The 13,548-nt window shown below is 40.3% G+C and overlaps 1 long non-coding RNA gene across 1 annotated transcript; it reads left to right on the top strand.

The window, feature by feature from the left end:
* Window positions 1-215: 215 nt before the first annotated feature.
* On the top strand, window positions 216-7,310 carry LOC121393186. Its single transcript, XR_005960819.1, has 5 exons — window positions 216-245; window positions 622-638; window positions 4,116-4,164; window positions 5,037-5,053; window positions 6,926-7,310. It is a non-coding gene; the product is annotated as an uncharacterized LOC121393186 (long non-coding RNA).
* Window positions 7,311-13,548: the final 6,238 nt, after the last annotated feature.

Here is a 13,548-nt window from a genome sequence, read left to right as displayed (position 1 = left end):
TGTAATGGTGATCATTCCTCATCTCACTATTATGTTTCTGTTTGTTTTTGTTACAGTATTTCAATGGGGTAAGGTACGTTTCAGGATATCGATTAAAGCAACTCTTTTTAAATTCATGAAATAAAAATCCCATGGAAGGTGCCTATTTCATCCCTTCTTATCAAATGTGGAATTTGTTTGTATACATACAACCTAGTTTTTCTTCCTTCCCTTTTAGAAAAGTGAGGAAAGTGTGGAAGGCAAGGGTAAGATTTCCTAAGTTCTTTATTATTTGACCTGTAGAGTGGTTTGGAATCTGAACTCATCTGTAGCAATTCAGGTGTTGTGAAGAGGCTGTAGGATGGAGCTTCATATTTAATATAGTTGATACAGACCCACAAAAGTATATCTATTATTGTGCACTTAACCGGTTTATTGATCATATATGGGGACCTCCTTATTCACATTATATTTCATTGTGCCCATCTGCAAACGTGAGAGGCTGAGTTTCAATTCCTCATCTCCAATGGACAAAATCCCTCTTCCTTTTATGATATGTAAACCCTGAAATGACTGTACTAAGTACTAGATGCAAGTATTGGATACAACTTCATCATAATCTGTGTATTATCTTTGTTACAGAACATGCACACAGCAAGGTAGGTTATATTCTCAGAGCTACTGCCAATGAATAAGGTTTTCCTTAGTCTTATCCGTACTGTAAGTTTATCCAATAAGCTGTCCAGGCTCACGTTTTCTCAGTCAGTGGTGGTGGAAAGGTAGGGAATGATAAAGCCTTGACTTCTGCACATGCCAGTGAGCCAGACGTGGAGAAAACCATTGTCCTACCCTTTTCCTCCCTGGTATACATTTGGGTAGGGTTAAAGTATGGAGATACCTCAGACCTGTAGAGGTCCCCAACCTTTTTTACCCATGAGTCACATTCAAAAAGAGTTGGGGAGCAACACAGTCATTAAAAAAAGTTCCTCAGGGATACCAAATAAAGGATATGATTGGCTATTCAGTTGCTCTATGTGGATTGGCAGCATACAGGGGTCTCTGTTTGGCCATAACCTTGTTTTTTATACAACCAAAACTTGCCACCAAGCCAGGAATTCAAAAATAAGCACCTACTTTGAGACCACTGGGAGCAAGATCCAATGGGCCAAGAGCCACTGGTTGGGGATCACTGCTGTAGGCCCTTTTGCTGACTGAGTAGATAGGTTAGCTAAATATGCTATGGACTGCAAAATCCTATCACTTAACTATTCATTAGAGTGTCCTTGATGGTGGGTCATCAAACAAATCAATGAAACCTGTTCTGTACAGGGTTTGCCATACTCTGCCTGACCTATGATCCCTATGGAACATAAGTCTGGTATTTGTTCTGGGGGTTTATTAGCATTTGAAAATTATTGTTAGGGGCCCCTAATGTGTTTAATTATATGCTGGGGTACTGTATTATACACAGGGGAGGAGGAGGAGGCATATGGATTTAAGGGTATGTCTTAATATGACTTAACTTTTTTCACATATGAGTGGCATCCCTGCCGGTGCCGGGCCAGGTAGTTTGGCACCCTAGGCAAGAGCTTCAATCAGCGCCCCCTGTCCTGCATTACCATTTCCCTCCTTACCATGAGGGTTTTTAAATAAAGAAAGCAAGAAAATGTACAACACTTTATATCATTTATATTACTGCCCCCTGTACCAGCAAGCCCAGCAGCCATCCATCATAAAGCCCCCCAGCAGCCATCATATTGCCCCCAATCTTTACCTGTGAAAGCAGCAGCCAAAAATCTGATCACATCATATTGCACCCAAGTATTTATGTACCTGTGCCAACACCCAGTCCAATCTGTACCTGGCTGTGCCAGCAGGAAGCTTCACAGTAATAGAAAGAATGTCTTCAGTTCAGTGCAACTGTGCAAGGCTGAGAGCACAAGCTTGAGCCACACCAAGTAGTCCGCCAGCTCTCTGCCTCTCTCTGCCACCCAACTGCATCAGTGACGTCATTGACGCGTATACGCACGTCGCGTTGCACTGCCGCACCGCACAGAAGGAGCTATTACTTGCTGGCAAGAGAAGGTGAAGGAGGGGGATTCCACCGACTGAGTGACCATGATTACTGAAACAAATTATTTAATGAATGCTTGAAAAAAATAAAAAAAAAAAAAAACATTAAAAGTGCCCCCTCAATGATGGAGGTTTTTTGGTTTGCTATTAATGTGGACATGGTCTTGTGGTAACATGGGTGTGGTTTAAAGTGGTTATGGTCTAAAAACAGGGAGAGGCTAACACTGGCTTCCGTTATCGTCCCTCCACCATGTAGATTAGAAGAATTCCGGCCCTCTGTACCATATAAATTGGACAGCACTGTAGTAGACCCATCCAAGGGCATTAATAGTGGGGCATAGCTTGAGACATGGCAATGTATCTCTGTCCACCCAATGCAGCTCAAGCATCCTTCCCCTTGCACAGTATCTACAATGTAATGCTAAAACAAAAGGATCTGTATAAGAGTTATAAATAGGAGTTGAGCTCTGCCACTGGATCAAGGAGATCTGATTTTCATATTTGCTGTGCATGATTGAGCAGCCTATTACTATAATTAAATCTAATTTTTCTTTCCATAAAATGAAATTATTGAAACATAATTCATGAAAATTGGCAGTTTGGTAAAACAGTGATGACTTAAACTCTAGGGTGAGTAGTCTCTGACCTCTTGGCATGTCTCAGCCTTGAGTGGATTATTCTGCCACTATTGCTCAGGAACAAGGGCAACAGATTTCATACTAATTAACCTTTAAGGAGGGTTTTTTTTGGTCATACTAATTGACCTTCTATCAGGGGTTTCAGGGGTATCTAGAAAAGCAAATATCATACTTATTGACTTTCTAGCTGGGCTTTCAGGGGTATCTAGAAAAGCAAATCTCATACTTATTGACTTTCTAGCTGGGCTTTCAGGGGTATCTAGAACAGCAAATATCATACTAACTAATCTAAAAGAGATGCTGACACCAGAAAATACTGTTTTCTTGTATTTCTCATTTTATTTTTGAATGCTATTTATAATTTTGCCATAAAAGTATTTGTGTAATGCTTTTATGTTACTGAGTAGATAGGTTAGCTAAATATGCTATGGACTGCCGACTCCTACCACTTAACTAGTACTTACAGTGTCCTTGATGGCGTGTCATCAAACAAATCAATGAAACCTGTTCTGTACAGGGTTTGAGGCACATTCACTCTGACGATAAGGTCTTAGTAAAACCAAGTAAGGGATTTTAGGCTTGGTCCCACCAGGGACTCCTCTACAAACCAGGAGGGGTTATTGGTTGGGAAAAATTTATATTTTAGGGCTATGGACCTATTTGTGTATGTAGTAGACCCATATTCATATTTGCTGTGCATGATTGAGCAGCCTATTACTGTAATTAAATCTCATTTTTCTTTCCATAAAATGAAATTATTGAAACATAATTCATGAAAATTGGCAGTTTGGTAAAACAGAGACAACTTAAATTCTAGGGTGAGTAGTCTCTGACCTCTTGGCATGTCTCAGCCTTGAGTGGATTATACTTCAACTATTGCTCAGGAACAAGGGCAACAGATTTCATAATAATTAACCTTTAAGGAGGGTTTTTTTGTCATACTAATTGACCTTCTACCTGGGCTTTCAGGGGTATGTAGAAAAGCAAATCTCATACTAACTAATCTTAAAGAGCTACTGACACCAGAAAATACTCTTTTCTTGTATTTCTCATTTTATTTTTGAATGCTATTCATAATTTTGCCATAAAAGTATTTGTGTAATGCTTTTATGTTACCTTTCTTACCCCCGTGTTCCTCTAGGAGGGGGCTCTCATATTTGTGCAACTGACAGGCTGAGAAGAGCCAGTCAGGTTGGCAAAATAGTCAGGTTTAGGAACTTCAATTAGCAATTACTTACAAAATCAGAACAATCAGCCGAAAAACAATCAGCATGACTCATAGGCAACTTTTAATGTAGATTAATATTTTGAAAATAAAAATTTTAGTGTCAGTATCACTTTAAGTCTGGGCTTTCAGATTTAACTAGAAGAACTAATCTCATACTACTTGTACATGATGTACATTTATTTTACTTTCCTTCACAGGAATCTAAAGAAAAGAAAAAGGAACATGATCATATTAATCATTTTTCAGGTGCATTTTATTTCACATTTAAATCAAAATCTAATTTTTCTTACAAATCCGCCAGGATTTGTTTTTCAGCAAGTTGTCAAAAATGTACATCTTTAAACAATATGCTCTCTCTCTCTCTCTCTCTCTCTCTCTCTCTCTCTCTCTCTCTCTCTCTCTCTCTCTCTCTCTCTCTCTCTCTCTCCGCATTACAGTCAGTCAAGCAGGTGTAACACAGTATACAGTGGGGCCTTGTATTATTCTTCTGGAGCTAAATAAGGCACAAACGTTTCTAGACCCTTGCGTAGGGCCCCATAAGTTCCTAGGGACCCCACCAGGGGGGGAATCACACAGCAGAATAAGAGTAAGGTTGCATTTATTGGTGGCCTGGAGACAATATCAACTTATTGCTCTTCAGCTATTGTCTCTAGTAAGGTATATTTTGACAGTGGCCCAAATAAATACCATGCCTACAGCACCATTTTTGTTTACAGGGAAAGTCTTTCCCGGGGGGTGAATTCAGATGAGAGGTTTTTACCATGGAGCTGAACTCAACCACCAAAACAACCCCCGTTGGTGGCTAGACGAACCCTTGCCTTTCGGCCCACCAGACCCCCAAATTCCACTTACTGCTTTCTGTCTGTCTCCATCCCTGACAATCACTCCCCTTCTGTTGCAGCCCTCCATCCCGCCTACCTCCAGTTCTGACCCCATTGAATTAGACTTTCCTTTTATCCATCTCTGGCCTTGTCCTTCAGCTCATATAAAGGAATTTATATATAAATGTATACAGCATGCTTTCCAGGGAATTAAAGCAAATTCGGTGCCTGGAACATAGATTTAATGATTCCAATAATAACATAACTCACTGTTCTATGGTTTTATTTGTGTTACAGAAAAGGGAAAGAGCAAGGTAAGTTGTGTTTTCTGAGACATTTCCTGTATTTTTGTGTCTAAAAATTTTATTTTTCCTTTACTGGCTTTAGCAATTTGTGATGTATTTAATACGGGTGCCTTGGGGATCTGCAATAACATAAAACTCCAGTGGGAACTTTAGTGGAATAAATAAATGATGCCCTACCTTCTTCCTGCAATTTGTCCTGGGGTAATATACTGTATATATATATGATATCATACGTATATGTTTGACTATATCCCTCAACTTGACTCCATGCCTCAGCATGGCTCTATCGCTCAACTTCTTTCTAACCCTCAGCATGACTTTGTCCCTCAATACAACTCTATCCCTCAACTTGACTCTGTCTCTCAACATGGCTCTATTCCTCAGCTTTTCTCTATCCCTCAACTTGACTTTATCCCTCAACTTGACTCTATCCCTCAACATGACTCTATCCCTTAACTTGACTCTATTCCTCAACCTCTGCTCTATCCCTCAACTTGACTATATTCCGCAACTTGTCTGTATCCCTCAGCATAACACTGTCCCTCAACTTGACTCTATCCCTCAATATGACTTTGACTCCATCCCTCAGCATGACTCTGTCCCTATACATGACTTTATCCCTCAACATGGCTCTTTCCCTCAACTTGTCCCTCAGAATGACTCTATCCCTCAGAATGACTCTATCCCTCAACTTGAATCTATCTCAACATGACTCTATCCCTCAACTTGACTATATCCCTCAACTCGACTCTATCCCTCAGCATGACTCTATCCCTCAACTTGACTCAATCCCTCAACATGACTCTATCCCTCAATATGACTTTGACTCCATCCCTCAGCATGACTCTGTCCTTCAACATGACTTTATCCCTCAACATGGCTCTTTCCCTCAACATGGCTCTTTCCCTCAACTTGACTCTATCCCTCAGAATGACTCTATCCCTCAGAATGACTCTATCCCTCAACTTGACTCTATCCCTCAACATGACTCTATCCCTCAACTTGACTATATCCCTCAACATGACTTTATCCCTCAACTTGATTCTATCCCTCAACTTGACTCTATCCCTCAATATGACTTTGACTCCATCCCTCAGCATGACTCTGTCCCTCAACATGACTTTATCCCTCAACTTGACTCTATCTCAACATGACTCTATCCCTCAACTTGACTATACCCCTCAACTCGACTCTATCCCTCAGCATGACTCTATCCCTCAACCTAACTCCATGTCTCAACAAGGCTCTATCCCTCAACATGTCTCTATCCCTCAGAATGACTATATCCCTCAGAATGGCTCTATCCCTCAGAATTACTCTGTCCCTCAACTTGACTCTATCCTTCAACATGACTCTATCCCTCAACTTGACTATATCCCTCAACATGACTTTATCCCTCAACTTGATTCTATCCCTCAACTTGACTCTATCCCTCAACATGACTCTATCCCTCAACTTGACTATATCCCTCAACTCGACTCTATCCATCAGCATGACTCTATCCCTCAACTTGAATCCATGCCTCAACAAGGCTCTATCCCTCAACATGTCTCTTTCCCTCAAATTGACTCTATCCTCAGCATGACTTTATCCCTCAACTTGAATCCATGCCTCAACAAGGCTCGATACCTCAACATGTCTCTTTCCCTTAACCTAACTCTAACCCTCAGCATGACTCTGTCCCTCAATATGACTCTATCCCTCAACTTGGTTCTATCTGTCAGCATGACTCTGTCCCTCAAAATGACTCAAATCTAGCACCAGAGAAGTGTGAGTAGTGCTCCCTTTCCAAATATATTCGTGAATACGTATTGTGCTAGAACCACCACATGTTCTTGAGAGCCACTTTTGTTTTTGACATTTTACTTCCTTTTCTAATAGGAATCTGAAAGCAAAGAGAGCAAAGAAAGGAAAGAGAGCAAAGAAAAGAAAGAAAGCAAAGAAAAGAAACATATTAGAAAGCCTCCAGGTATCATAGTGTCTGCATCATTCATTACAATTAAAATATAGTAATGAATTCATTTCGGGACATAGATGACCGACTACACTTTGAGCTAGAACCTAAGAGGAGATGCCAAGTATCATGTAGCATAGGATATCATGATGCAGATCGGATTGGCACCTCATCCCTTAAATATTGTCAAGCTGTAAAAGTCAAGTACTGGCATAGCCAAATTCTATTCGGTTTCGATGATCAATGTATGGCTGCAGCCAGTGCAATCTATAACTATTCACACACGAAGCATTTATATTTATTTATGTAAGATTAAAGAGGCAAAACTACTTGCAGACAGTCACCCTGTAATGGTGATCATTCCTCGTCTCACTATTATGTTTCTGTTTGTTTTTGTTACAGTATTTCAATGGGGTAAGGTACGTTTCAGGATATCGATTAAAGCAACTCTTTTTAAATTCATGAAATAAAAATCCCATGGAAGGTGCCTATTTGATCCCTTCTAATCAAATGTGGAATTTGTTTGTATACATACAACCTAGTTTTTCTTCCTTCCCTTTTAGAAAAGTGAGGAAAGTGTGGAAGGCAAGGGTAAGATTTCCTAAGTTCTTTATTATTTGACCTGTAGAGTGGTTTGGAATCTGAACTCATCTGTAGCAATTCAGGTGTTGTGAAGAGGCTGTAGGATGGAGCTTCATATTTAATATAGTTGATACAGACCCACAAAAGTATATCTATTATTGTGCACTTAACCGGTTTATTGATCATATATGGGGACCTCCTTATTCACATTATATTTCATTGTGCCCATCTGCAAACGTGAGAGGCTGAGTTTCAATTCCTCATCTCCAATGGACAAAATCCCTCTTCCTTTTATGATATGTAAACCCTGAAATGACTGTTCTAAGTACTAGATGCAAGTATTGGATACAACTTCATCATAATCTGTGTATTATCTTTGTTACAGAACATGCACACAGCAAGGTAGGTTATATTCTCAGAGCTACTGCCAATGAATAAGGTTTTCCTTAGTCTTATCCGTACTGTAAGTTTATCCAATAAGCTGTCCAGGCTCACGTTTTCTCAGTCAGTGGTGGTGGAAAGGTAGGGAATGATAAAGCCTTGACTTCTGCACATGCCAGTGAGCCAGACGTGGAGAAAACCATTGTCCTACCCTTTTCCTCCCTGGTATACATTTGGGTAGGGTTAAAGTATGGAGATACTTCAGACCTGTAGAGGTCCCCAACCTTTTTTACCCATGAGTCACATTCAAAAAGAGTTGGGGAGCAACACAGTCATTAAAAAAAGTTCCTCAGGGATACCAAATAAAGGATATGATTGGCTATTCAGTTGCTCTATGTGGATTGGCAGCATACAGGGGTCTCTGTTTGGCCATAACCTTGTTTTTTATACAACCAAAACTTGCCACCAAGCCAGGAATTCAAAAATAAGCACCTACTTTGAGACCACTGGGAGCAAGATCCAATGGGCCAAGAGCCACTGGTTGGGGATCACTGCTGTAGACCCTTTTGCTGACTGAGTAGATAGGTTAGCTAAATATGCTATGGACTGCCAAATCCTATCACTTAACTATTCATTAGAGTGTCCTTGATGGTGGGTCATCAAACAAATCAATGAAACCTGTTCTGTACAGGGTTTGCCATACTCTGCCTGACCTATGATCCCTATGGAACATAAGTCTGGTATTTGTTCTGGGGGTTTATTAGCATTTGAAAATTATTGTTAGGGGCCCCTAATGTGTTTAATTATATGCTGGGGTACTGTATTATACACAGGGGAGGAGGAGGAGGCATATGGATTTAAGGGTATGTCTTAATATGACTTAACTTTTTTCACATATGAGTGGCATCCCTGCCGGTGCCGGGCCAGGTAGTTTGGCACCCTAGGCAAGAGCTTCAATCAGCGCCCCCTGTCCTGCATTACCATTTCCCTCCTTACCATGAGGGTTTTTAAATAAAGAAAGCAAGAAAATGTACAACACTTTATATCATTTATATTACTGCCCCCTGTACCAGCAAGCCCAGCAGCCATCCATCATAAAGCCCCCCAGCAGCCATCATATTGCCCCCAATCTTTACCTGTGAAAGCAGCAGCCAAAAATCTGATCACATCATATTGCACCCAAGTATTTATGTACCTGTGCCAGCACCCAGTCCAATCTGTACCTGGCTGTGCCAGCAGGAAGCTTCACAGTAATAGAAAGAATGTCTTCAGTTCAGTGCAACTGTGCAAGGCTGAGAGCACAAGCTTGAGCCACACCAAGTAGTCCGCCAGCTCTCTGCCTCTCTCTGCCACCCAACTGCATCAGTGACGTCATTGATGCGTATACGCACGTCGCGTTGCACTGCCGCACCGCACAGAAGGAGCTATTACTTGCTGGCAAGAGAAGGTGAAGGAGGGGGATTCCACCGACTGAGTGACCATGATTACTGAAACAAATTATTTAATGAATGCTTGAAAAAAATTAAAAAAAAAAAACATTAAAAGTGCCCCCTCAATGATGGAGGTTTTTTGGTTTGCTATTAATGTGGACATGGTCTTGTGGTAACATGGGTGTGGTTTAAAGTGGTTATGGTCTAAAAACAGGGAGAGGCTAACACTGGCTTCCGTTATCGTCCCTCCACCATGTAGATTAGAAGAATTCCGGCCCTCTGTACCATATAAATTGGACAGCACTGTAGTAGACCCATCCAAGGGCATTAATAGTGGGGCATAGCTTGAGACATGGCAATGTATCTCTGTCCACCCAATGCAGCTCAAGCATCCTTCCCCTTGCACAGTATCTACAATGTAATGCTAAAACAAAAGGATCTGTATAAGAGTTATAAATAGGAGTTGAGCTCTGCCACTGGATCAAGGAGATCTGATTTTCATATTTGCTGTGCATGATTGAGCAGCCTATTACTATAATTAAATCTAATTTTTCTTTCCATAAAATGAAATTATTGAAACATAATTCATGAAAATTGGCAGTTTGGTAAAACAGTGATGACTTAAACTCTAGGGTGAGTAGTCTCTGACCTCTTGGCATGTCTCAGCCTTGAGTGGATTATTCTGCCACTATTGCTCAGGAACAAGGGCAACAGATTTCATACTAATTAACCTTTAAGGAGGGTTTTTTTTGGTCATACTAATTGACCTTCTATCAGGGGTTTCAGGGGTATCTAGAAAAGCAAATATCATACTTATTGACTTTCTAGCTGGGCTTTCAGGGGTATCTAGAAAAGCAAATCTCATACTTATTGACTTTCTAGCTGGGCTTTCAGGGGTATCTAGAACAGCAAATATCATACTAACTAATCTAAAAGAGATGCTGACACCAGAAAATACTGTTTTCTTGTATTTCTCATTTTATTTTTGAATGCTATTTATAATTTTGCCATAAAAGTATTTGTGTAATGCTTTTATGTTACTGAGTAGATAGGTTAGCTAAATATGCTATGGACTGCCGACTCCTACCACTTAACTAGTACTTACAGTGTCCTTGATGGCGTGTCATCAAACAAATCAATGAAACCTGTTCTGTACAGGGTTTGAGGCACATTCACTCTGACGATAAGGTCTTAGTAAAACCAAGTAAGGGATTTTAGGCTTGGTCCCACCAGGGACTCCTCTACAAACCAGGAGGGGTTATTGGTTGGGAAAAATTTATATTTTAGGGCTATGGACCTATTTGTGTATGTAGTAGACCCATATTCATATTTGCTGTGCATGATTGAGCAGCCTATTACTGTAATTAAATCTCATTTTTCTTTCCATAAAATGAAATTATTGAAACATAATTCATGAAAATTGGCAGTTTGGTAAAACAGAGACAACTTAAATTCTAGGGTGAGTAGTCTCTGACCTCTTGGCATGTCTCAGCCTTGAGTGGATTATACTTCAACTATTGCTCAGGAACAAGGGCAACAGATTTCATAATAATTAACCTTTAAGGAGGGTTTTTTTGTCATACTAATTGACCTTCTACCTGGGCTTTCAGGGGTATGTAGAAAAGCAAATCTCATACTAACTAATCTTAAAGAGCTACTGACACCAGAAAATACTCTTTTCTTGTATTTCTCATTTTATTTTTGAATGCTATTCATAATTTTGCCATAAAAGTATTTGTGTAATGCTTTTATGTTACCTTTCTTACCCCCGTGTTCCTCTAGGAGGGGGCTCTCATATTTGTGCAACTGACAGGCTGAGAAGAGCCAGTCAGGTTGGCAAAATAGTCAGGTTTAGGAACTTCAATTAGCAATTACTTACAAAATCAGAACAATCAGCCGAAAAACAATCAGCATGACTCATAGGCAACTTTTAATGTAGATTAATATTTTGAAAATAAAAATTTTAGTGTCAGTATCACTTTAAGTCTGGGCTTTCAGATTTAACTAGAAGAACTAATCTCATACTACTTGTACATGATGTACATTTATTTTACTTTCCTTCACAGGAATCTAAAGAAAAGAAAAAGGAACATGATCATATTAATCATTTTTCAGGTGCATTTTATTTCACATTTAAATCAAAATCTAATTTTTCTTACAAATCCGCCAGGATTTGTTTTCAGCAAGTTGTCAAAAATGTACATCTTTAAACAATATGCTCTCTCTCTCTCTCTCTCTCTCTCTCTCTCTCTCTCTCTCTCTCTCTCTCTCTCTCTCTCTCTCTCTCTCTCTCCGCATTACAGTCAGTCAAGCAGGTGTAACACAGTATACAGTGGGGCCTTGTATTATTCTTCTGGAGCTAAATAAGGCACAAACGTTTCTAGACCCTTGCGTAGGGCCCCATAAGTTCCTAGGGACCCCACCAGGGGGGGAATCACACAGCAGAATAAGAGTAAGGTTGCATTTATTGGTGGCCTGGAGACAATATCAACTTATTGCTCTTCAGCTATTGTCTCTAGTAAGGTATATTTTGACAGTGGCCCAAATAAATACCATGCCTACAGCACCATTTTTGTTTACAGGGAAAGTCTTTCCCGGGGGGTGAATTCAGATGAGAGGTTTTTACCATGGAGCTGAACTCAACCACCAAAACAACCCCCGTTGGTGGCTAGACGAACCCTTGCCTTTCAGCCCACCAGACCCCCAAATTCCACTTACTGCTTTCTGTCTGTCTCCATCCCTGACAATCACTCCCCTTCTGTTGCAGCCCTCCATCCCGCCTACCTCCAGTTCTGACCCCATTGAATTAGACTTTCCTTTTATCCATCTCTGGCCTTGTCCTTCAGCTCATATAAAGGAATTTATATATAAATGTATACAGCATGCTTTCCAGGGAATTAAAGCAAATTCGGTGCCTGGAACATAGATTTAATGATTCCAATAATAACATAACTCACTGTTCTATGGTTTTATTTGTGTTACAGAAAAGGGAAAGAGCAAGGTAAGTTGTGTTTTCTGAGACATTTCCTGTATTTTTGTGTCTAAAAATTTTATTTTTCCTTTACTGGCTTTAGCAATTTGTGATGTATTTAATACGGGTGCCTTGGGGATCTGCAATAACATAAAACTCCAGTGGGAACTTTAGTGGAATAAATAAATGATGCCCTACCTTCTTCCTGCAATTTGTCCTGGGGTAATATACTGTATATATATATGATATCATACGTATATGTTTGACTATATCCCTCAACTTGACTCCATGCCTCAGCATGGCTCTATCGCTCAACTTCTTTCTAACCCTCAGCATGACTTTGTCCCTCAATACAACTCTATCCCTCAACTTGACTCTGTCTCTCAACATGGCTCTATTCCTCAGCTTTTCTCTATCCCTCAACTTGACTTTATCCCTCAACTTGACTCTATCCCTCAACATGACTCTATCCCTTAACTTGACTCTATTCCTCAACCTCTGCTCTATCCCTCAACTTGACTATATTCCGCAACTTGTCTGTATCCCTCAGCATAACACTGTCCCTCAACTTGACTCTATCCCTCAATATGACTTTGACTCCATCCCTCAGCATGACTCTGTCCCTATACATGACTTTATCCCTCAACATGGCTCTTTCCCTCAACTTGTCCCTCAGAATGACTCTATCCCTCAGAATGACTCTATCCCTCAACTTGAATCTATCTCAACATGACTCTATCCCTCAACTTGACTATATCCCTCAACTCGACTCTATCCCTCAGCATGACTCTATCCCTCAACTTGACTCAATCCCTCAACATGACTCTATCCCTCAATATGACTTTGACTCCATCCCTCAGCATGACTCTGTCCTTCAACATGACTTTATCCCTCAACATGGCTCTTTCCCTCAACATGGCTCTTTCCCTCAACTTGACTCTATCCCTCAGAATGACTCTATCCCTCAGAATGACTCTATCCCTCAACTTGACTCTATCCCTCAACATGACTCTATCCCTCAACTTGACTATATCCCTCAACATGACTTTATCCCTCAACTTGATTCTATCCCTCAACTTGACTCTATCCCTCAATATGACTTTGACTCCATCCCTCAGCATGACTCTGTCCCTCAACATGACTTTATCCCTCAACTTGACTCTATCTCAACATGACTCTATCCCTC

This window comes from Xenopus laevis, chromosome 4S (genome assembly GCF_017654675.1).
Source record: "Xenopus laevis strain J_2021 chromosome 4S, Xenopus_laevis_v10.1, whole genome shotgun sequence".
NCBI lineage: Eukaryota > Metazoa > Chordata > Amphibia > Anura > Pipidae > Xenopus > Xenopus laevis.
Note: the sequence above shows the minus strand (reverse complement) of the source record. Positions and strands in the feature narration are given on the sequence as shown.